General features: G+C 40.0%; 1 long non-coding RNA gene across 2 annotated transcripts; it reads right to left on the bottom strand.

Moving 5' to 3' along the window:
* Nucleotides 1-19,284: 19,284 nt before the first annotated feature.
* LOC122175535 lies at nt 19,285-24,077 on the bottom strand. Of its 2 annotated transcripts, XR_006177431.1 has the most exons (5): nt 24,007-24,077; nt 23,707-23,783; nt 22,880-23,006; nt 21,422-21,462; nt 19,285-20,668 (listed from the first exon to the last, which is right to left on the bottom strand). It is a non-coding gene; the product is annotated as an uncharacterized LOC122175535 (long non-coding RNA). The 2 variants fall into 2 exon arrangements; XR_006177430.1 differs by lacking the exon at nt 24,007-24,077 and having other exon boundaries at nt 23,707-23,792.
* Between the last annotated feature and the right edge of the window lie 430 nt (nt 24,078-24,507).

Below are 24,507 nucleotides of genomic sequence, written 5' to 3'. Positions count from 1 at the left end.
AAGTCAACTTGTAAAGAAGACTGATGGGAAGTAAGAGATACCAATCATGATGTAAGATCCTGACTTCTTTCCACGTGCTGTGACTGCGCACTACAAATTGTCCTGTTCACTGAAAGCAAATTATAGTTCACAGTGGCTCAAGAAGATGCTAGAAGCTTAACAGAAGAATAACTGAAATTACCAGGTACACTGCCTTTTCCCTTGCCTTTTCTCTTATTCCTTAAATCTTTCTTAACTTCTCTGTGCCACCTAGCTAGATATCTGCTTTCCCCCTGCAGAGCCTCTGTGCTGCACTCCCACAGATGGCAGCTGTTAAATGAAGCAAAGCTGCTGAGTGCAGTTACACAGTCTTCCTCAAGGAGCCCACAGATGATCGCTGTGTTAAGGAACACAGAAGCGATAGTTTCTGTGACATAAAAGCTGCTTCCTGGAAGCTTTACGCCTGCCGTAGAAAATGACTTCAGGGAGCAAAGGAACTGCTACCTTACATCTTGGTAAGATCAGGCATAAACAAAAGTAGGTGTCTGTCCCACTGCTTGAGAAATGAGTGCAGTCTGCTTGCACAAGTCAGTCACTCTCACAACTGCATTGTCCTACCACCTGATGGGCCTTGGGAAGAAACAAAAGGGAAAACCTAGAGGCAGTCATAGAATCATAGAATGGCCTGGATTGAAAAGGACCACAATGACCATCAGTTCCAACCGCCTGCTGTGCTTCCCCCTTGTCCTATCACTATCTAGCCTTCTGCAGGCTTTGTGTGTTTCTTTGACTAAATCATGTTGTTTTAAAGCTCTTAGCTTTCAATGAAAAGGAAACCGCTATTCCTACAGTTATGGCTCCTGTTTGTTTACTGTCCTTTATTTTCTCTTTAATTACAATACAGTGTCTACCTTTGATATCAGTTATTTGTATTGTTGGTTTTGTAGAGAAATTCAAGGTAATGAACATATAATGCAGTGTAAAATTAAGGTTACTGTGGTGCTTTATGCTGCTCATCAGATTCTTCTGGTAATATTTAAGTCTGGTGTCATCTGTGTTTTGAAGATTAATTTGTTTGGTGTGAGTGAACATTTTTACAGCCCTTAGCTACTGTTTCTTCATCCCTTGATGCGCCAAGGTGGTTGTGCTCTTTATTTATGTGAATAGTCTGTCATGATGGGAACTTAAACAAAGTCATTTTCACATCAAAACTTGGAGTGTTTACTTGGATTTTATACAAGAGCCTATATGATAATGAGTGGATTATATAGCCTAGGCTCAGAGTGTATCCAACATTGTATAAGAAGATAGTTTTGTTGGTGTAGCATGCAAGAGTGTAGGTAGTGCTAAGAAGGGGAATAGTCTGGATCTGATCCAGTATGTGATAGAAACAAAAAACCCTAATTCTGAAGATCTGAAGAAATTCTTTCCATTGCTCACAGTGGGGGAAAAAAGGGGAGTTAGCACAACTCTCTTTTTAGTCCCTTTTTAAGGGATTCCAGAGAACTTGAGTGGTTTACTGTGCTCTGGGTGTGTTGGCTTTCTCTCATCCTGCTTGTAAATTGTTTCCAGTGCGTGTTCAGTAGTTATCTCCGAGTGCCTATTATTTAAGCTGAGTCAATGAATGAGTTGTCATCATGTGGCATTTTAACAGAAAAAGCTTGAAGTTTATCTGGTGGATTTAGAAAAGGAAAGAAGGTTTGTGTTCTGCAGTTGGACTTGGAAATTTGCTTTGGGTGAGTTTCCTGCTGTGGTCCTACCAGCTGCCTTGTGCCATCTGCTGCAGCCCGTAGAGCTGAGCCACCCCAGTGAGCATCCTCTACTGGGAAATGGCTTGAGTCAGCAGAGAGTGGCTAAATACTCCAAGGAAGAACACTGACCTCAGCTGAAACAGAGGAGAGTAGTTGCACAAGTGGATCAGAAGTGTGGGCAGTGCTGATAAACTGTAGTTGGCTATCTCCTGAATAGCCATGGCTGCAGATGAAAGAGAAAGCTGGATTTGTGCACTTTGCTTCTCGCTGATACACTGTTACCCTCGGCTGTAGAGGAAAGGACTTCTACGTAGTTTAGAGACAGCTTTTTAAAATCCTAGAAGTTGCCAAAGTGCAGTTCGGGTCTTTCATAAGAGCTGTTCTCTAATTTTACCGCCCAAGGAGCTGTCTCTCTAGTTCTTGGCTTACTAGGAATGCAACATGCTCTTGCCAGCTCCTGTTCCTGGTAGCTTCCGTGTGCTCTCGGGCTTTGGGCTTGGAAGTGCGAACATAGAGTTTAGCAGAAACTCCCCTCACTTTTAAAACAACTGCAAGCTTTTCATACCTGAATATCTCCTATCAATGCTTTTATACTCTGCATATGCGCATTTGCTTATATCTAAAACACAGGCTAACTGGGTGCCCACGGAGAAACACAAACAATTGACCCTGGAGATGGAATGGGAAAACTAACTGGGAACTCCCTGTGGGACTGCTCTTCTCCTTGAGAAGCAGCCCTGCAGAGGAGGACTTGGGGGGTCCTGGTGGACGAGAACCTGGACATGAGCCAGCAGTGTGTGCCTGCAGCCAGGGGCCAACTGTGTTCTGGGCTGCATTAAAAAAGGGGTGGCCAGCAGGGAGAGGGAGGTGATTGTCCCCCTCTACTCAGCTCTTGTGAGGCCTCATCTGCAGCACTGCGTCCAGGCCTGGGGCCCCCAGCACAGGAAGGATGTGGAACTCTTGGAGCGGGTCCAGAGGAGGGCACTGAGATGAGCAGAGGGCTGGAGCTCCTCTCCTATGAGGAAAGGTTGAGGGAACTGGGCTTGTTTAGCTTGGAGAAGAGAAGGCTCTGGGGAGACCTCATTGTGGCCTTCCAGTACTTGAAGGGAGCGTGTAAACAGGAGGGGGAACGGCTGTTTACGAGGGTGGATAGTGATAGGACAAGGGAGAATGATTTTAAACTGAGACAGAGGAGGTTTAGGGTGAGATATTAGGAGGAAGTTTTTCACGCAGAGGGTGGTGAGGTTCTGGAACAGGTTGCCCAAGGAGGTTGTGGATGCCCCATCCCTGGAGGCATTCAAGGCCAGGCTGGATGTGGCTCTGGGCAGCCTGGTCTGCTGGTTGGCAACCCTGCACACAGCAGGGGGTCAAAACCAGATGGCCATTCTATGATTCTACGTTAAGTCATTTTGAAGTTCTGAGTATACTGTAAGAAAATACTTAAAATATCAGCTATGTCTGACAACTGAACTTATATTCTGATTCAGCTGAGCATCTGGAGTATGAGAGCTACTGTTTACTACAAAAAGCCACAAAGTCCCTCATGTCATCCCTCTGACTGGTTCTCTCATCTGTTCAGAGAACACCCACAATGACTGAGGCTTCATAGCCCAGAGCTTAATTATCACCACCTTCAAAACACTTCTCCTAAACTTTAACACAAATTTTCTTCGATAATTGATGTCCAATTTACATCAAATTAAATACTTAGTACTCCCTTCATTTTCTGTCCTATTCACCACCAATAAGGAGAAGAATAATTTTTATGACATTTCTACATACCTGAAAACTACTATCCTGTTCCTCCCTAACCTAATGACTGATAACGCACTCTTTATTAACAGGATTCCTCTTTACACTACTGCTCATCCCCAGTTTTTCATAAGGCTGCAATTTCTTGAAATGGCGGAACATGAGAACGTACTTCTCAGCTGATAGTGTACCAATGCCAACCAGAGCAAGACTGCATCCTGTGTCATAGAGATTAACCATCTGTTAATAAATCCCTGTTCAGGGTTTACCATCTTCATGACCAGCATGACATAGCTGTTTTGTGTTCAATTTCTGATCTGCTAAAAACCTAAATCATTTTGTGCAGAAACTGTTACTTAGTCTGTTTATGGCTGCTTTTTGGTAATTACTCGGATGTTAGCAATTTCCCCATCAGATCAATTCTGATGAATATGCCTATTAACTGGAAGGACCTGAAGTTTTTAAGATACACATGGCACAACTTAAAACAGAGCTCCTGGCAGCTCACACTCAGCAGGTAACACTGGATGGCCCAACTCACCTTTTATTTCCAATAGCACTACCTCTGTTTCACTGCAGAATGACAAACATATGCTTTTGTTACGTGGAAAAGAGGTACAAGGAAAGTATACAGCACAGACATTACCTTCTCAATCGCACTGAGCCTTTAGAAGCTAAGATGTCAATGATGGGCAGCAGAACTCTAACTCAAGAACACGCTACACCTCATCTAGTGCTTATAGGAAGTTCCAGCTGGTTATGGTGATAAGATTTCTATTCACCTCCAAGCCCAGCATTAGACAGTCTTCAGAACATGCAAAGATTTTGCACTGTGGTAGTAATTTTGCAGAAGAACATCAACGTAGGATAATGAATTTCTCTTCTCAGCGATGTGTGGTAATAGGGCAAGGGGAAACAGCCACAAGCTGAAGCATAGGAAGTCCTGCACAAATAGTAAGGGTGACGGAGCCCTGGAACAGGCTGTCCAGAGAGGTTGTGGGGTCTCCTGTAGAGATGTTCAAGACCTGCCTGGACACCTATCTGTGGGACCTGGTCTAGGGAACCTACTTTGGCAGAGGGGTTGGACTTGCTCATCTCTATATGTCCTTTCCAGTCCCTAAAATTCTGTGTTTCTGCAAAAAAAGATATACTACAATTGGTTTATGTATTGCAAATCCAAATATTCAGGATCAAACCTCAATCTCAGATAGCCTGCTTTTATTGCATTACTTTATAATGTATTACTTGACTGCATTTAGTAAGATTCCAACAATTTTAGAATATCAGAAACAGATAAAATCAATTTTATTGTGATGAATTGAGCATGGCAGCTCAATTCATTCCCAGCTGAGTGAAGAAATTAACAGTCCTCCTGGAAAAAGTGAGATAGCCATTAAGTAACTGCTCAACACCGAGAAAGGACAGATACAGAGAACAGAAAACGAAGAACCACAAAAAGGACAAGAAATAAAACAAAATGTTCATGTGGCAATATTCCAGAAAAAGCACCAAAACTCATGAGATAATGTTTCACCAATCTTTTCTCCCACAGAACAACTAGCAACCTCAAATCAAAGCTGTTACAACTTTTGTCAGTACAGCAGTATTAAGAAATGAAACACATCATAATCAACCTCGTTGCTCTTAGTATTATTAGCAGAAGGAACACACACACCATAAAACATTGTTTAAAAGGCACAATAAATAGCATCCAGAAGTGTTTTTTTTTTTTTTTTTTGTTTTGTTTTTTTTTAATTTGTAATCAGCCTTGACAAGCTCTGGGCTGACTTCACTGATATACTGACCCTTTCCACAGGCAAAATGTCCCTTTGCCACAACTGATCTTTGCTGGACACCCCTGTCACAGTGCAACTCCATTTGAAACAGTTGAAAAGGTCAAAGACTGTCTTCTCCGGTTTCCTACTAAATTTGAGTAAATTCATGTCTAGGCATCCAAAGTATTACCATTTGCTACAAGCTCTTTGCATGTGCATTGTGCTCTCTCTTTCTTCCCCACCTCCATCCACCACTTTTGGAAAGCAAATTTGGCTTAAAGGAATGATTATACAACTGTTGCTTAAAGGCATGATGCCTGCACTTTATACAGCTGTGCGTGCATTGCAGCTAACAACTAAGAGCAAAATCAGAGAGAGGCTTTTCTGTCCACCCTGAGTCATCTTTCACCCAGTCATGACATCCAGAACAATTGTGAACACAGCCTCCAGGCTTCATTTCACCAGCCTGGGCCATCGGAGCCACTGCAATGCGAACTTATTTCCAGGAGTTAGATCAGTAGCTTGGCACCTACAGAAGTGCAAGACGGTAGAGATCCACTCTTTCAAATCTCTCTCCTTCAGTTAACTGACTGTCTTTCACAGCTGCAGTGCTCCACTAGTACATTCCCTGGGCTCCAAAAGCCAAGGCAGCCACCATTTATTTACTGGTGCTTCCAGTCACTAAGAGGAAGCATCTATTGATAAGGCTATAAGACTAACCTAGTCATTAAGTATTTATTTCATAGTTGCAGTATATTATCCACACAAACAAACTGAAAACTGAAAACTACATGTAAAGCTACATAGGTTGCTCTGAAAGAAATGCCTCCTATTTATTTCCATGGAAATTACAACAAATATAAAAGCACAAGAGCACTATTTGATAGACTACATTCTCAGATACAACACTCTTTTTCAACAGTCAACAACACTAGCTAGGCATTTTTCACCAGCAATGAACAAAGGCCTGCATGCTGTGCTCATAAACACCTGCACCAGCAGAGCCCTGTAAGCATTCAGCATGTATTGATGAATGTCAATGGGTGCTATCTATCATGCACAGAGGAATTCAGTTCCACACCTTTGCTTCATACACTCCCGTGTCAAACACATTCTGTCAGACTGCCCCTCTGCTGCCATCTGTCACACAGCAACAAAATATAACGAGATATCAGTAGGAAGGTTCAGTCTGTACTGCCATACCACCAACACCCACCTCTGATGTGGGCAAGATCATAAAACAGGAGACATTACTTTCAGAAAAGCTTTCATAATTTGAATAGCGAGATTACAGTATGGGAAATGATAAGAACAACACCTATTTTCTCAAGTACCTAATCCACTAAGGACAAAAATGCCAACAAGTTGGTGGGCTTTCAAGTCAGATTTGCCATCACAGGACCTGTTTTGCTGCAGAAGCAACAGCAAAACTACTTTTGATTTAAATGCAGACATAAACAACTGCGTGGACAAAAGGAACTTTTGATCAGCATAACACAAACTGTTGAAAGAGGTGATTATTCTGTTCTTAATCATCGTTTTCTCATTTTTATCTTACACAAATGTTATGAAGTATATTTTGCAAAAAGGAACACACTCATTTATTTAAGAGATCTTCATCTGTACATCCTGGAATTACATCAACAGCAACAATAATAACATTAATAATAATTTCCAAGTAGAGAAATTAAATTAGATAATCATCTCCAACTCCCTCTGATCCTGATTAGAACTGAACAAATGCTATTTTCCAGTGTTCGATTCAGTAAAATACAGTCTGAACTATTTTTAAAAGGTATCAAAACTCCCAAGACGCTAAGCAACTTATTTTCATGTTCTGGGAGCCCTGAGAAGATAGCAAGTGCATGGAATTTATAATTGAACACAAAGAGGTTAAAGTATTCTTCTCTTCCAACTTCTCCTCCCAAAAATCCAGTCACACTCCACTGCCCAGGTTTAACCCAGTTCTCACAGTTGCCAGTGGAAGGACACTTGACTTGGCTATTTCTCGTGGCCTTTTTTACATCTCTTTCATTGAAAGTGATGTACAAAGATAACAATATCAAAAGAGTTAACTTAGTTGAATACAGTGCTCCTCCCACCAAATATGATGGAGCAGAGTACATTTGAAAAAAATAAGTATATATTCATTCCTTAAGATGGTAACTCAATCAGCACAGCTCCCATTGGAGAGATCTCCAAGGAGCTGGCTCCTGTGATTTTCAGTGTACCATCTCACAAGTACATGCCAGCAGCTTAACTAAATGCAGGCAAGCCTCACAATTATCTGCTGTCATCAGTGGAAGCAAAGCGTAATACAGCAGTGATAACAAAAGAGAGTATATTGTTTTCATCATTTCTGGTGGAGATACCACACAGCATTTGTACTTCATTATTGCATTATTGCTCCATGGCAACACAGAGAGGGGTTTGGCCAGAGTACAGATTTTGTGTCCAGGTCCTGAACAGTCAGTGTTATCTGTGCACAGAACTCCCTTGTCAAATCTGTGGTTTAGGTTTTACTTTAAATAAATAGCCTCACCTCCATGAAAACGCTACGCAGAGAAGAAAGAAAAAAGTAAATGTGTGCAGACAAAGGAGACGTAAAAGTGAAAATCTTTTCAGTATGGATCCTGTTTTCCATCCCTGAGTGGAAAAAGAACAGCAAAATCTTTCCCATGAGCTTCACTTGCTTTCTCTTCGTAATGCTTAAAAATCATTTCATTTATTTTTCCCAAAGTTTTTGAAGGAACAATCAGATAAGATATTTGTTTTTTTGACACACACAGAAAGGGCCCAGTCCCAGAGCTGGCCCCAGTGCTATTGCAATACAGACTCAGTACAGAATTACACTTATGAATAAAAGTTACTGATATCTTGCAATTTCCTGCTGTCACAAAATGATGAAGCTCCTCTTAAAATGATGGTTCTGCTCCAGTGGATATATTCTATCTGTGGCACATAGAATATATAATCTAACTTGCTGCATACACACATGACACAAAGACTTAGGCCAACACAGAAAATTTAACTGGCAACTTCCAGGCTTGCACATCTGTCCCATTTCAGACTGAACTTAGAGCCAAGCAGCTGAAAGTTAACACAGTGTGTATCCTCTGCAGATTTACACAAAGTAGGCTTACCAATCATTCAACAGGATCCCACAGAAATTGCCTTTTACTACTAAAAGTGTGTTTATTTGATCTGCAGCCTTGCTTTCACACCTGAAAATAAATTAAAACACAGTTGTGAAAAATAAGTTTTCAGCAAATTCCAGTCTGGGTCCAAACTCTACATCATAGACCACTACAACACAGTCCTTTCAGATGGCTCTCATCTTTCAAATATTTTTCTGTACTTGATTCTCCCTTTGAAACTTTGAAAAGGAGAACAAGATTTAGATTTATATTCTACAGAAAATTTAAGTATTGTAAGAGGTTTTATCTTTCTTTAAAAAGTTATCCCCTTCCCATAATCATGAAAGCAAAGCAAATAGAATCACGTATGATCAACTGCAGGCTTCTTTATGTATTTCAATTCAAAAACAAACAAACAAACTGAAAGACATATTATTTGTAGGTGCCTGTAGTGCTGTAGGTGATGCAAGGTTCAACACGTGCTGGCTGACAACGGGTTTCCAAAGAGTTAACGTATTGCAGCCAGAGTCCTCTCTGCCAGTGATTGCTTTTCTGTTTAGTTCTATAAATGAAATTTATTAAAACCATTACATGCACAGTGATGCCACAATATCCAGAGCAAAGTTACTAAATCTAAAAGAGCTTTTATTTAATCAGGAGATAGCTAACAGATGTAATACTGGGGGATGAGGCGGAACCTGGTTTTACATTCAGCCCCTGACAACATGTTTTTATCACTTTCAATAATGCGTATTCCATATTTTCCTGAATATATTGCTTTGAATAAAAAGTGGTCATTCCTAAGAACGTCCAATTTACTACACCTCAACTGTTCTGCTCATGCGCCCAACTGGAAGTAAATTTTTTTCTTGTCTTCTCAAAACCTACCCCAGTCACTTTTTAACAAGCATCTCTATCTCCCCATCCATCTTGTCTGCACAAAGAAGGGATAACCCGCAGCTGAATTACAGAAAGCCTATTCTCCCAGTGGGATCCAAGATAAGATAGACTGCATTAACCCTAAGATTCATTTCTCAGCTAGGAATTCTCCCTAACTCTTGTAAGAAGATCACAGGAAACAGGCCGGGTAACGGTAAGAGATCTATTGAGTGCACTTTCATCACCAGCTTTCATGAGGAAAGAAATGGTAATAAGGTCACAGAAGCCTTTAGTGCTTGGGTGGCTAGAAGACACTTCTCTAAGTTAGCTGGCTTTCAACCTTGATATACAATGCAACATAGGCCTGAACTATCCACACATCTGGGATACTTTGTCTACACAGAACAGGGTTCAGGTGAAAATTCTAAGATGTGTCAGTTCCACTGATCCTCTCCATAGAGTTTGCTAAGACTCCTTAAAAAGTTACTTTAAACATAGGATTTAATTCTACTAATTGTTAGCAATTGCTGTTTTCAAGGCATGATTATCTGCATGTTTGTAAATGTTGTTTACAAGCATGAACATTCTTGCCAATCATCTAGCACAGATCTGTCCTTTACATCATAAAAGGCAGCTAAACATTTTGCACCATGGTATCAGTGCCCGAATATTCCTTTATGTTTTCCAGGTACTGAAAAATGAAAACAAGTCTTAACTTGCAATAAAAGGGGCTTCAAAAAAGTACTTTGTGTCTGCACGAGTTGTAGTGAAGCACAGAGGAAGATGGGTACATTGCAGCTTAATATAAAACCCACGTTTGAGAAAACTGTCTCCTGCTTCTCTCTCTTGCACCCTGCAAATAAATATCCCTGTATGTGAACACGTGCTACAAACTTCTCCTCCCCCTATAGCCTCCAAGCCAAACACATTGTACAATCTATTGATTTCCCTGGCCCAACCTAACACACTCTCCCTGCATTTCACCTGTCAATGAGGACGTCGAATTGCAGTGACATGAAACTTTTCACTTATGTTTTTCTGTTTCCAGCAGCTTGGTGAAATCTCAGAACAGATGGAAAGCATTTTGAGAAAAGGTCTCCATTTTGAAAGCAAATAGAGGGTGAAATAATTTCCTCATTATTGTCTGCTTTTCAGTCATAATTAGCCACCGTCTTCAGACAGTCAAGTCAGTTCTATGACATCCATTTGAGCATTTATTCCCCATAAGCCTGGATGCTAAGATACTCAAGAAAGCAGGCTTTTCATTTTACTAATTTAGAAGGTAATAATTGAAAATACAGTTTATGTAAAAAGAAACTGTACCATTTTGATACAGCAAATAACTGAAAAAGGAATTTGACTTCTGCTTCGTCAATGCTACTTGCACCTGACTTTCATAGCTACTGACATGATGACGTTGAGAAATGAGGTTTAGTTGTTCTGAGCTATCTTTTCTCTTATCTCCTCCAAGAGGTACAGGCTGAGTGATGAGACTGGATTTTTACTTAGCTAACTCAACCAACTGCATGCCACACCTACATGACCACCTTCCCCTTCAGATCAGTCTCAAGTACTATAGAATCGTAAAGTGGCTTAGGTTGGAAGGCACCCTCAAATGACCCAGTTACAACTGCCTCCTGCTGTGGGTTTAGTTGCCACCCACTGGTTCAGGCTGCCTAGGATCCCATTCAGCCTGGCCTTCATTAGATAATTCATTTTATTTGCTCATCTGTTTGAGTATACGACAAAGCAGGTTAAATGAGCTCAAGTATAAATCTAATCATTGTAATTCTTCATGTCTTTACATCTTCTTTGCAGCTGTCTTTTGTACAAAATCAATAGCACAGCTGATTTAGTGCCCTCTAGGACAGTTTCAGAAAAATTCTTCTACAGTTAATGTAGATGCAATTTTTCTCTGTTCTACTTCTGGCTGAGAACACAGGAAAGGTGCAATGTCAGGACAAATCCTCTGATTCTCAGTCACGGGCTGACCTCCATAAACTCAACATGAATTAGAGCAACTGCTCGGAGCTGCATGATCTGCAATGGCCTCTGCACAGAGGGAGCTCAGCTTCTCCACAACACATTCCTGCTGAGGGAGGGTATGTCTGCAGGGCTGGATCCTGTTCTCTGCCTGAAGGCTTCTCCCACTGATGACTATTTAGTGGGCACTGTCCTTACAGACAGCATAGTCTACATACCTAATACTACAGTGCAGTTTTTAGCAGCACAATACTAGCAAGCAGGAACTGTGTAGTGAATAGGAAGAGTTCCCAAAAATCATAGCATCTGTTATCTCCAAAGTGATCATGCAAGTCACAGGTTTTAGCTTCTAAGAAAGTTAAAAAATAATAATAATAATAATAAAGTCTGCTAGTTTTGTTCCTCACAAAGAATAAAACAATTTTCTAGTGATTTGCCTTTTTATAACTTGCATATGCTTTTAAATCCAGGTGACCCTCCTCCTGTTTACCTGTATACTTCAATAAACGGAAAATACATGATATCCTGTACTTTAATGGCAATCAGTTCACATCATCCTAGAAAGACTTTCTTACCTTGAGAAAGTTTCTTTATAAAATTCCTTTTGCTCATGGCTAAATGCTACCAGAGTATTAGAAGACAAATAATATTGTATGCATGCTATTAATGGGAAGTTATGTTTTTATTCGAAAAATATTTGTAATAAATGTGACAGAAAAGGCACCAATGAGGAGGAAAAGTGCACAAAACTCTTTCCCTTCTCTCAAGAATGTTGGTTTGAAAGTAGTCCAAAACATGATGTGCAGACACTAATAAAACACATCATGTTCTCACCATGCAGTCTGACACACTGTACTTGGCAGCATCTGCCTAGCAATAGACAAGAAATAACCTACTGCAGAGGCTGAATGACCACTAACTCATTCAGCAAATTTACTTCCTTCATATATAAGTTGAAGTTACTGGCAGAAATGTCTGCGCTTGAAATATTTATCTAACCAAGTATGGGTATTATTTGTGTATTTTCTACATATCGCAAGAGGAAACGTTCTCTCCCACAAAAGTTCATCTGTTACCAACTCCTAAATATTCTGCATTTTTTTGCAGCAATATACACTGATAACACCTTCTTTACTAAGTAGCTCACAGCTAAAGTAAAGCTCTCATTTTGTTTACTGCTTATTATGTAAAATCCCGTACTCTAAAGATTTTGGCTTCTCTGAATACTATGAATTATTGCAAGCACAGCTTTCAGTGCAGTAGTGAGCTGCCATTTAAGTGTGTAGGTACTTCAAAAGCAAAAGAAATGACTAAGTATAAACAGTCATAAAAGAACTTATCCAGCAAAATGGAAATACTCTCCACTTGTAGTTCTGAAACTGCTAGGCTCCATAAATAGCATGAATTAAGTTGGGATGGTAGCTGAGACCTCCCAGCTACTGAAGGGAAGGGGAACTAGCAAAATCATACATTTCAACTGTCAGTAGTCTAAATCTTATGTTTTCCTAAGTATCCTAAAGGCAATGTGTTTTTTAAAACTGCCCTGAAAATTACTGGGACTCAAAGTGGGAATTTTTTGAAAGAGATCTAACAGTTTACTTTTTGGGAAGATTAAGAGCTAAAGCTTAGCAAACTGCATCTGTCTTGCCAGACCTTCCTACTGCATCCATTCTCCAGAAGTCCCTCTAGTTAATTAACTTATCCCTGGTCTGTAGAACCTTCAGTGGATGCAAGCAGGCCATAGCAACATACAGCGCTAGAGCAGGTGATGATTTTGTTCCTCTCCTTCCATAAATCCCATAGTAATTCATATCTCTTCCCTTCACACTATACTGAAAATAACATGTCTTTCATTGGTCTGCATCTTTAACTTGGTCAAGAGCACTGAGATGAGAGCACAATAACATGAGAGAAGAATGAATCACAACACCTACTTACCTAACTGCAACTCATCTAGCAAATCCAGTGAAAATTTATATCTCCTGTAAACCACCGGGTTTTTGCTAAATCCAGAAAGTTAACTCCATACTCTAAATTTTCATATGACGAAGTTATCATAATTCTTCATCTCCCCACTGGTTAGTTCAAGCTGACAGGTATGCACATCCTTGTTTTCATTTTATTACTCACTGTTGCTTTAGGCTGTCGTTTCCAAGAAGGGTTGAGTGAACTGGCCTTGTTTAGCTTGGAAAAGAGAAGGCTCTGGGGAGACCTCATTGTGGCCTTCCAGTACTTGAAGGAAGCATAAAAAACAAGAGGAGGAATGGCTGTCTACGAGGGTGGATAGTGATAGGACAAGGGAGAATGATTTTAAACTGAGACAGAGGAGGTTTAGGTGAGATATTAGGAGGAAGTTTTTCACGCAGAGGGTGGTGAGGCACTGGAACAGGTTGTCCAAGGAGGTTGTGGATGCCCCATCCCTGCAGGCAGTCAAGGCCAGGCTGGATGTGGCTCTGGGCAGCCTGGTCTGCTGGTTGGCGACCCTGCACACAGCAGGGGCTTGAAACCAGATGAGCGTTGTGGTCCTTTTCAACCCAGGCCATTCTGTGATTCTATGATTCCAACTTCTCTGTTGTGTGGGCTGATTCTGTGCTCTGCACACAGGGAGTTGAGTACAGATAGGACTCATCACTCTGAGACCTGACCAGCAATTGGCAAGTCCAACACCTGAAAACCGAGTTACAAATGGGACACTGGCTGTTCCAGTGATATTGTGGATTTAACACATCGCAGTGTGCTGGATTACTGCTCACAGAATTGTAAACATTGATACTAATGATTTTTATGTCATTTCACCATTAGCAACACTGCACCAATAATTACTATCCATCCTTTAAAGGGAAAGACAAGCAAAGAATGAACCACACAGATCTGCAAACTATTGATGCTTAGCTAGTTGCTATGTCTAGCATATGCTCCGAGAGCTAACTCCACACAGCTCCCCTTTGCATAGTAGATTTTTGAGAAGTGCTGTCAGAGGGAAGAGGGAAAAAGCTCATCTTCCTTGCCTCAGCCAGTCCTTTTGTTCTGAGGGTTTTGACACAGATAAGGACTCTACTAGCTCTACTGGGAATTAAACAAATTGACTCTAATAGGGTTTAATGTATAATGATTAGCTCATTTATAAAAGAGTCTACCCAATCCTCAATTATTCAGATATGGGTCAAGATCAAGGGAGTACATCAAAACAAATCCTGCACCTGTAGAAGAATTCAGATGTTAATTAAAAGGGAAACAGATCGATGGACTCTAACCCTATACAGAGATAAAGGAAGAAACATTAGAATTGAGGAGAGTCAGTACACCACCCCCTCCACATAACACTATTTCAGGTATTATCAGCTACTCGTATTGTCTTGCAGCTTTTTTTCTTTATCAAGCTGCGTTAAATGGAAATGTGGATCAAGGTCCATGATTCAAAACTTGACACAGGTGGATGATGACATTTGGCCCACGTGAAAACGTTAATAATACACAGTTGAGGTACAAATTGATAAATGCATCTTACACAGAAACACTGAAAGAAAATTAATCATGGCACACGTTGCATGATGTGTCATTAGGCTGAGACTCGCTTGCTATGCTAAAATTGAGATTGAATCCACACGAAATCGCTCTAAAAATCAGCTTTGTGTTACTCTTTTGCACTCAGCGTTAGTTAAAGCGGAGTTAAAAAATAATAGAAGCGTAGGAACATAAATGTCAAACTGAAGAAGTTTAAATTGAAAGGAGATCAACAGTAACAATACTAAAGCCCTGATCACATTTCATTACGGGATGACTAAAAAAATTAGCAGCTGTTCCTTCTATATAAACTGCATTTCCTTCCCTTCAGATACTTGTTTTGATTTGGGGAGGGCCAGACTTTCTTCAACCCTGAAGTCTGAATAGTCTTTTAAAAGTAGATGAACAAATCTGATTCTGTTGCCTGATACTCTTCAAAATGTCTTCGAAAATGAAATAAACTGTTGAAATGTATAAAGTTCTATGTAACTTAACATTCTGAGCTCTAACTGAGGACCCAGATTATATTCTGGATGAAGGCTGGGGCAGAAAAGCAACAAAAGCCTAGAGCACAGCACCACAAGCAGCTGTTTCAGCAGCTACTACCAGGGCTTCCCATGCCAAACAGCTGCATCATCCTTCACAAAGACATCACAGCCCAGCTCAGCATACAGCAGGAGTTTCTCAACTGAAAAGCACATGAAACCTTGAGCCTTTCAGTGAGACTAAGATGTTATGCAGGAAAAAAGAATAAACAATTTCGGGTTTTCTTGTTGTTTTTGTTTGCTTTTAAAAGGAGGTGCTGAAGCCTCTCCTGTATTTAATTCCTTCATTTCACAATGGAGATTCATCTTATACGGCAATAATAACAACAGAAAGTTTTTCCCCTGAGGCTGAAAACTACCTGTAAGATTCAGATCCACTTGGAAATGCTGCAACTTGGTACAGCACGGCCAAAGCAGCTCCTCAGCTCACCACCCAAACCTGGATTGCTGCCTAATTCCACTTAGATTTAGAATTACTATTTATTACTATAAAATATATAGTAATATAAAATAAGTTAAAAAAATTTACATTCGCCATCACAGTACGAAAGAATATCTGAAGGTGTAAAATATGTGCTTTTGAAAAAATAATATTGAAGTTGCCTGCAACTAGCAAATGCCCTCTCCATTTTCTGATGGATTCATAACATTCACAGAAAACAAAACTGCATTTTGATCTTTCCTACAGATGTGCAAAGGATTTTGTCTAATCATGCTGGAATATCAGTTAGCATAAGAAAATAAATATATTGCTGAAATAAGGTAGGTTTAAGAGTCAGAAAACTATCCTATTAGCAGCATACGCTGCATCTCCCAAATAATGGGAACATTAAGACGCCTTTGTGCCATGTCCTCAGTTATACAAAGGCCATTTGTTGCAGTTCAGCAACAAAAGAGGGGTGCTGGGCAGAACAGAGCAGAACAAAAGTTAGAAAATGCCCCTCTGTATTGCTAACTTCTGAGCCTGGTTTCGTAACAAAACAAATGTTCACAGTAATTTCCAATTCCAAAACTAAGGAGAAATAAGGACAGTGATTTCTTGGTGGTTTGGGGGGTTTTGCTTTTGTTTTATACATTATATAAATAAAATACTCAATTTACATAATTGCATATATAGTACATGCACAGAAACACAGTTGTGGTTATTCTTAGTATTTGGCTCATTACAGGTTAGGCAGGTGGGTAACCAAAGCTGAATTAAGGAGATGAAGCACATGGATGGTATGAGAAGGCATGGCTCCTAGCTCAGGTCAGTAAGTGATATCTGCTATCCCACACACATGCACACCCTAAGACCAGCTGATCGTCTCGCCACACGTAAAACCCAACTGGGATTTCTGAGAACCACAGAAACGTGAAGCTAAACAATGTCAGGAAATTATCTTTTTCTCTAGCCATACATCAAAGAAAAGCACAGCTTTTCAAGCAGTGCTTTCCACAGGGCAGTTTCTCACTTGAGTAAACATTTGCCTGGATACTGGGGTGCTACTTGAACTGTGATCTATCTCAGATGCAGTACTTCAGTAATGACAAACCCTATGCATTCTGAAGCGAAACAGAATGCTACACACATCTCTGAAAATCCAATTAAGTCTCAGTGAGGCACTAGACTTTCCTAAATCACGTTTTTCTCCTTCATATTTTACAATAGGAGATCATTGTTCCTGTCGAGAGCAGACTTGAATCTCCATCGACCCAGCAGGCCTGCAGAAGAAACCTAAATTGCCTCATAACCAGCTCATGACCTCAGTGCCTTTTAATTATGTGGGTTTCCCTGTAGCCTTTAGTTAACGTAGACATGTGGGGTGAGAAAGAGGGAGTCTACAGCCCGCACAGAAGAAATGCAGTGAGGCCTGTTTATTTGAACATACAGACCTTGCATCTCACTTCTGAAATATGTGAGCCCTGTATAAATTTAATAGCATTCATTTTCAATCCGCATCACTGCCGCTGCTAGCCAGGAACAGCTTCATTACATGGCCAGGGTTGTGAGTGCAGTACCCTGCACACGTACCTAGGCATATTTGAGCCTAAGGTAAATCGTGCATCAGCAGCAGGGGAAGAAACATCTGCAAGGAAAATATTTGGGCAACTAACTCACACTGATCACTACAGTGCTACAGCAACACCAGGATGCTCTCAGCAGGATCAAATAACACTCCAGGCTTCGGGAGAGCAGTTAAAGCTTCTCTGACTACAACAGAATGGACTGCAGTCAGAGGTGTTGGTATTTCTTTCAGCCTTAAATTCAGACTGGACTACTTTCAGAGGAGTCCATCAAGGGATAACTAAGTGGAAACAAGTACTGTACTCAAGTTAGAATTCTTAGCAGCTTAACGTTCACAATATGCAAATTTTTATTTTACTAAATTGGTTATGCATATGGCAAATTTCACCCCTATTTTCCCATTATCTAGACAGCTTATTGTGTATTTATTTCTTTTGTTCAAAAGCTGTTGCTTATTTTTTCTCTTCATTTGTAAAGTAACAAAGAAGCACACATCAAATTAACGTTCTCCCTTTCTGCAGCATGATTCCTTTATATCATCAATTCAGACAAATTTCTCATTGTTTAATGACTATCCCATTTTAATGTCCCTGATGTATACTTCATTCCTCTGGGAATCTTAAAGCAGAAAATTGAGAACATGAACTTTCCTTTCAAGCTGCCCTTATCAGCATTCTTCAAAAACATGCCTACAAGAAACCAAATTAGTCTACCAATATCTCTACATAACTGCCTTAAAACCAGGTTCGCATCAAAGAGCAAAACTTCCCACAAGTACCTCCTGTTTGTCTTCTTGCAATGAGTTAAGTCTTACACTATTGCAGTCACAGTTTGCAATGCTGTCCTGTTGTATCTCTATTTTAATAAATATTATGTACGTAGTATTAATAAGCAGCAATGCAAAAGCTGATGCATTTCTTTCACCTTATGCCCAAGCAAAAGGCATCCATGATTCCCACCAAAACCACTCAAACACTTCTAGGTCATACGTTTCTCACTTCCACACTGCTGGGAGTGACTTAAAGTTCCCCTGCTGGGTTTCCCTGGCTGAAAGATGCTCTGCTAACCACGGACACACAGCCCCCTCTGCCAGCAACTGCTAGAAACTCTCCCTACGTTTCAAAACATTTCCACCACCTATTATTAAGATTGCTCACTATTTCCTATTTTGTAACCCCTGGTTTCAGTCTTTTCACACCTTTACCATCTGAAATGGATGTAGTATAAAGTTTTTCACCTGAAAAATTTTTAAGAATTCATTACTTCCAGGACTGAGGTTACTGACAAACACAACATTTTTGCCCATCTTTTCAAGGAACTAGAATTCTTACTGAAAATTCTTTCAGTGTTCTCTTATTCCACAGGAGCTTGAATGCTGGAAAAACAGAATTAATACACTGCGTGAGGTAGTTTAAGACCTCTACTAACAGATAATGTTGTCCCAGTTGGCTGCATTCTTAACTCACAAAAGATCCTGACTTAATTGGTTAAAATGGCAAGGCCAGTGGCAGAGCCAACCAGCAGTAAACTCCAAGGTTATTTTCTGCTGGAATGTCTCATCCTCCCGATTGCACTGCCTGGCATTTCATTCAGCAAAAGCCATTAGTAAAAAAAAAAAATTAAAAAAATCTAGAATTAAGATTTGAGATTTATTTTCCAGTATCATCTGTTTGCAGATACACTTTCAGGTCACAGTCACACAGTGCTACCCACACATTCTGGTTAATTAGGTATGGATACAGAATGGGAATACAGAGCCCATTGCTTGGAGACACTTCAGCACAGCCACAAGTCTTTCAAACACACAGAGCTGCAGCTCGAGATCAGTGAGCACAGACTTCAGGTTTCACAGCTAGCTTTATAAGATCAGCTTAACCTTTGACCCACATGTTATCACACAGGTAAAGACAGAAGCAAAGATCTATACATCTTTTTTTCATTATATTATCAAAAAACATATAGAATAGCAAAGAGCAGAGACAGACCTGTATGTTATGATGCAGTGCTGGCCAATTGGAAGGGTACCATAAAAGCAGCTATGCAGTTGTGGGTTTTTTTTGTAAGTTTGTTTTTGTTTTTAAGACAATTATAAAGGTTAGTCTTCTTAAAACAGCCTGTATTACCACCTCTAGTGGAATCCACATACCCAGACAATAGAATAAACAGGCTTCCCTTGCTACATTTCAGATGTAGTTGCTAACTGAAACCAGCAGGACTTCCCAGTTGCAGTTGCCATTTCAGGTAACATTTGCACCTGATGTTTGTAGGGAGATGAGCTAAGTGTTTCTGTGTTGACAACACCTTAAGTGCTGACAGAGAAAGAGAAAAGCTTTTACCTGCTTCTCATACCCTGAGCACTCTCACTCAGTTACGCAGTATTTCTTTCTAGCCTGTGGCCTACCTTTCTCATAATGGTAAAAGCATCCAAGAAGTAGAACTATCCATCTCTAAGCTGAAAACTTTAGATCAAGTAGTTCTTCCAGCCCAGGATTTTTACGTTTGGTAGTTTCAACTCCAACAAGGAATCACAGCACCAAGAGAGCAGCCTGAGTAACGTTCTAATCCTACACTGAAAATCTCTAGGCTGTACAAGGATTGTCCATCTCAAAACCAGACAGCAGCCTGCTGTTATCCTCAGGTGAAATTGCTTTTAAAACATGTGCATTCATAGAATCTACTGCTAGCATGCCAATCTCATCAAGACAGATTTGCAACTCAAGCATGCATACGAACTAAGAAATAGTTCTTGACAGAAACACTAGAGAACACAGAAGCGTTGAGGTCTAATACATACACAGAATCAAAACAAAACAAGAGGGTAACTGCTGAAAAAGACAGTCAAATACCATAGCATCATGCTCCATCAGTGACAATCATCTCCAAAGAAAGCTACAGCACAGAAAAAGGGTTGGACAGTTCAGTTTTCTTTTTTTAACTGCAGCATTCTGCTTCTAAGAGTCATGAAAATAGACCAAAGTAAAATAATTAGATGGGAAGTCAGCACAGTCTCAAACAACAGACTTCATGGTGGATAGTACATGGCTTCAAAGGCAGCATGCAAGAAAAACAGGGGGTGCAAAGGCACGTGGAGCACTTTCAACAGTGGAAAGATCAGCCTGCTGTTCACATTCAGGACACTCATCAGGTCACTTTTGCAGTGCAGTTGTCCTGCACTGGCCTGTTGCCTATGCTGGAGTCATTCAGTTGTGAGAGCATCATGCTGCTCCTGCTGCAGCCTTTCACTGCTGCCAGCTCCTGAATTACTGGAAAATTACTCAGCTAAACAGCATGAGGGTAAAGGAGAGAATCCCAGAATTTCCCCCGTTACAGATGAGAAGGAATACTTCACTGCTATCTGTACAGAAAAAAATTAAACTCACGTTACTTCATTTATGTACCATAGTTTTTAAGTAGCTCCTAGGTTATGAAAAGAATGTTAAAACAACATGAAATGGCTGGATATGGTTACATGTGAACTCAAGAAAGTTTGCACTAAATAGTTTCATTACTAAGTTAGACTTCATTGCTTGCAGTATTTTTTCCTCTATCTTGTTTCATTCTATGTAGAAACTCAGGTTTCATTATTCCCCAAAGATTTTGGAAAATAGCTGTGAAAAGTTAATTTAGGGAATGAAATCAATGCCTCAGTCATTATAGCCTGAACATAGTTCTGGTAACGAATGCTCACAGCAGAGTTTGAATCTCAGACTGAAATGTGCCAAACATTGAACTCTGTAAGTCAGCTTGAGTTTGTTTCTAACCATCTGTACTGATACGTAACTTCATGGGAGAAGCAGTTTTCCTAAGAATGCACAACCCTACGCAGGTTCTACCAGCCTGAGATTTCAGCCAAATGATTCCCTTTTTAGGAAGCATTCACAATTTTTTTTTTTCCCAGCATTTCTACTATACGATATTCTAGCATCTCTGCTATATTACCACAAAACATCCCTAAGTGGTTCTGTACCTTTCATGACTTTTTATATGCTCATTTTTAAATCTCAACTGTATAGCAAACAAAACCAAACTCAAAAGATATGACAAAGATTTATCTTCTAAATGTGCCCACAGAAGTGTCACTGAGTCTTCTAAGAAGTCATTCAGGTACCTCTTCCAGTAGCTGATATTTTGCCAGGTCTCAATCCTTATCTGTCACAAGAAAAACATGCTAATGTTTGCAAACTGACAAAAATTCATAGGATGCTATAGGCTAAAAAGCATTCCTTAGAAGGACTTCAGTATTTCTAATAGCAGTACCCCCAAAAAACGCAACAGAGGTTAGAATCTTTCTAGAAGGTACTGAATGTAAATAATAAAGGCAGTTTGTAGCAAAGAAATTGCAATAGAAATGTTCAGATGATACAGAGGAAAACAAAGGTGGATGAGAAACAAGGCAGAATGAAAAATAAAACATCTGAAGTCAGATCAAGATATCTTTGGTCAATGACTTTTCTCATGAGCCATTTTTGGGAAGTTATTAAGTGTCTTATCCCAGCAACAGTACCCAGAGCCTCTCAAGTAAATATATAGCATAAAAGCATTCTCAGTTGTAGCGACCCTGGTAAGATGCATTTTGGAATACAACAGGTGGAAAACAACTGTCTGTAAAAAAGAATAGAATATGATAGAAAACTTATGTTGAGTCAGAGAATTCTGAGTTCTTCTTTTATACTACTTTCTTTTACATCTTTATCATATCACATGTACATGCTACAGATTTTTTTTTTTTTTTAAATTATCTGAGAACATTAAAAAAAGAAAAAAAAAAAACAGCAGGAGGTCCAGATAGTCTTATCACAGGTCACATTCAGGATAGGACAGCAAACATTAAACAGTTTCTAAAAGAAGTCTAGAAAGACCATTTATGGCACAAGTCAATGAAGTTATAAGGAAACTTCTCAAGACTTCCATGCAACGTGCAGCTCAGGGAAGCTTTTCACAATCTCTCATAAAACCTGACAAAGTCCTAGGGATGGGTTGGAAATTCAGTCAGGACCCTTGGAGTGGCATCAAAGGACGAACAGTAAAGTTGCCGTAGAAGTCTACAGAGAGCATGAACTAGAGCTTCAAAGTCAGCATACTTTGAAGTATAACTCCTGTCAGTACAATATGGCCCTATACCTTTTATATACGTAGGAAGTTTACATATTAATGTTCACATGATGGTAAATCGGAGGACTGCTTCATTAGATTTGAAGGAGCACTTCTCCTCAGGCAAGGCCTCTGGTTTGACTCAGATTGAATTACAAAGCTAAACAGAACAGGAAGGATCTGTGCTCCTAATTCTGTTTGATAGATCTCTTTGTCATTTTCAGATGCCAGATTGAAGATAGCCGCCTCTTCCTTGGCAAAGAACAGCACTTTTAAGCTCCAGGCTATCAGAGAGAGCAAGCCTACAGTACGTGCACAGACTGACGGTTGCATTAAGATGTTTCCTGCCACTTCTAAAAAACTTATGGCAACCTGCTCATTATTAGCCTTCCATAGCTGCCAGTAGTTCAACTGAGGGAGATGAAGTAGAAGTCACAGCTGAGGGTGCTCTGGGCACAGCACAGTAACCACGTACCTCTGCAGATGTGCTGTCTGGGGAAGTTGTCCTATGGGAATGGGAGCGCAGTTGAATGGCGATTGCACAGATTGATTGGAAAAAGTCTTCAGGAAATTAGTTCTTTTTTCTCCCACTCTTTCTGAATCTGTAGGGATTTAAAAGCACGTCATCTTCATAAGAGTTTCGCGTCTAGTTATGGTTACTGAAATCCTTTATCCTAATTTGCTGTACAATTCTCAAATTACTGATTAAGAAGAAATAGACAAAATGTGAAGGCACATCTGGGAACATTTGGAGGCCGTTAACAGAATAAATTCATGGCTTATGTTCTGTTATCCATATTGAGTGTTTGAAGGCAGCTTTCGCTTTCTGCAATTTAGCAGGTGCAGGCTGAATGGACTTAAAACATACTTAAGTCAATATACACATGTCCACACGCAAAAATATATCAGCTTAAATAAATGTAATACCATTCTCACTATGGAACTACCGTACCTTGGACCTGCAGCTAAAAGCCCATAAGTTCTGTCCCCTGCATCACACTTTCAAATGCACTAAGCAACGTAACAGTTGGAATATAAACAAAGGTACAAGGTTTCAGGAGTTCTCAACGACTCAGCAACCAAATGCTGTTCTGGTAGTAAGAAACAGATCCCCAGTGCTCAGACATGTCTGATCCACTATGGCTCTGACACAGGGCCTTTCCCAAAAGAGCTTGTACACACTGAAAAGAGAAATAGTACACTTCCCAGGCACTCTAGAGGAAATGCCAGTATTATTTCAATAGGACAGCATACATACAGAATCTAAAAAAAATGATTAAAATAATGACACCTAGTACTTACTGAGCATTTATTCCACAGAGCTCAAAACACTTAGGGATCACATCTCAAACTTCAATAGACAGAAGAACAGAAGCAGTCTGCCCAGGACAAAGACAAGTCAAGTTAGAGTCCCCTTGTTCCGTTTTCTAGCCTTTATTCTTGACAAAACTTGTATTCACTATGTCTTAACAAGGCCCTAATTTTTCCATAGATGTTAATTCCTTAAGACAATTATCCTATAAAACAGATGACCCAGGAAAACAACTGCAAAAAATTAAATAAACAGCTCCTTTTCACAATGGTTCAAGTTGAAGAACTCACACCAAAACATCTGCAGCTGCTGCTGAAAGCTCCTTTGCTTGTTTATTTCAGGCTGGCCAGACTGTTAACTGGCAATCAGGTTAGGAATTTGCAGCTGGGGGGGCAGAACAAAGAAGGGACGAAAATCATGCTGATTTGTAATAAATCGTTGTCACCTGGAATTATTTCAGAGCAGCTGGAACACACAAATGCTCCAGATTCTTTCTGGAGATAAGGTTCTATCCCTGAAAACAGACAGACATGAGGGAGCAGGTATGAAGTGGGGTACGTGAGCTATAAAGAGAAAAAGGTCATACTTTTTTCCACACTTATCCCACTTTTCCCAAATCCTCACTATTACAATACTTTTTCAGAAGGTTGCTCTAAATTATTCATTGCCAATATCTTCCCTTGCCCCAAGATTGCTTGGCTGAACACATTCATTATCTAAGCTGATACCACAACTCAACCTGAGGCTTTTAAAAAAATAATAATTATATATGCCTCCTGAGGTTTCCCTTA

This window comes from Lagopus leucura, unplaced genomic scaffold, assembly GCF_019238085.1.
Source record: "Lagopus leucura isolate 7727_CA_CO unplaced genomic scaffold, USGS_WTPT01 Super-Scaffold_739, whole genome shotgun sequence".
Taxonomy (NCBI): domain Eukaryota; kingdom Metazoa; phylum Chordata; class Aves; order Galliformes; family Phasianidae; genus Lagopus; species Lagopus leucura.
Note: the sequence above shows the minus strand (reverse complement) of the source record. Positions and strands in the feature narration are given on the sequence as shown.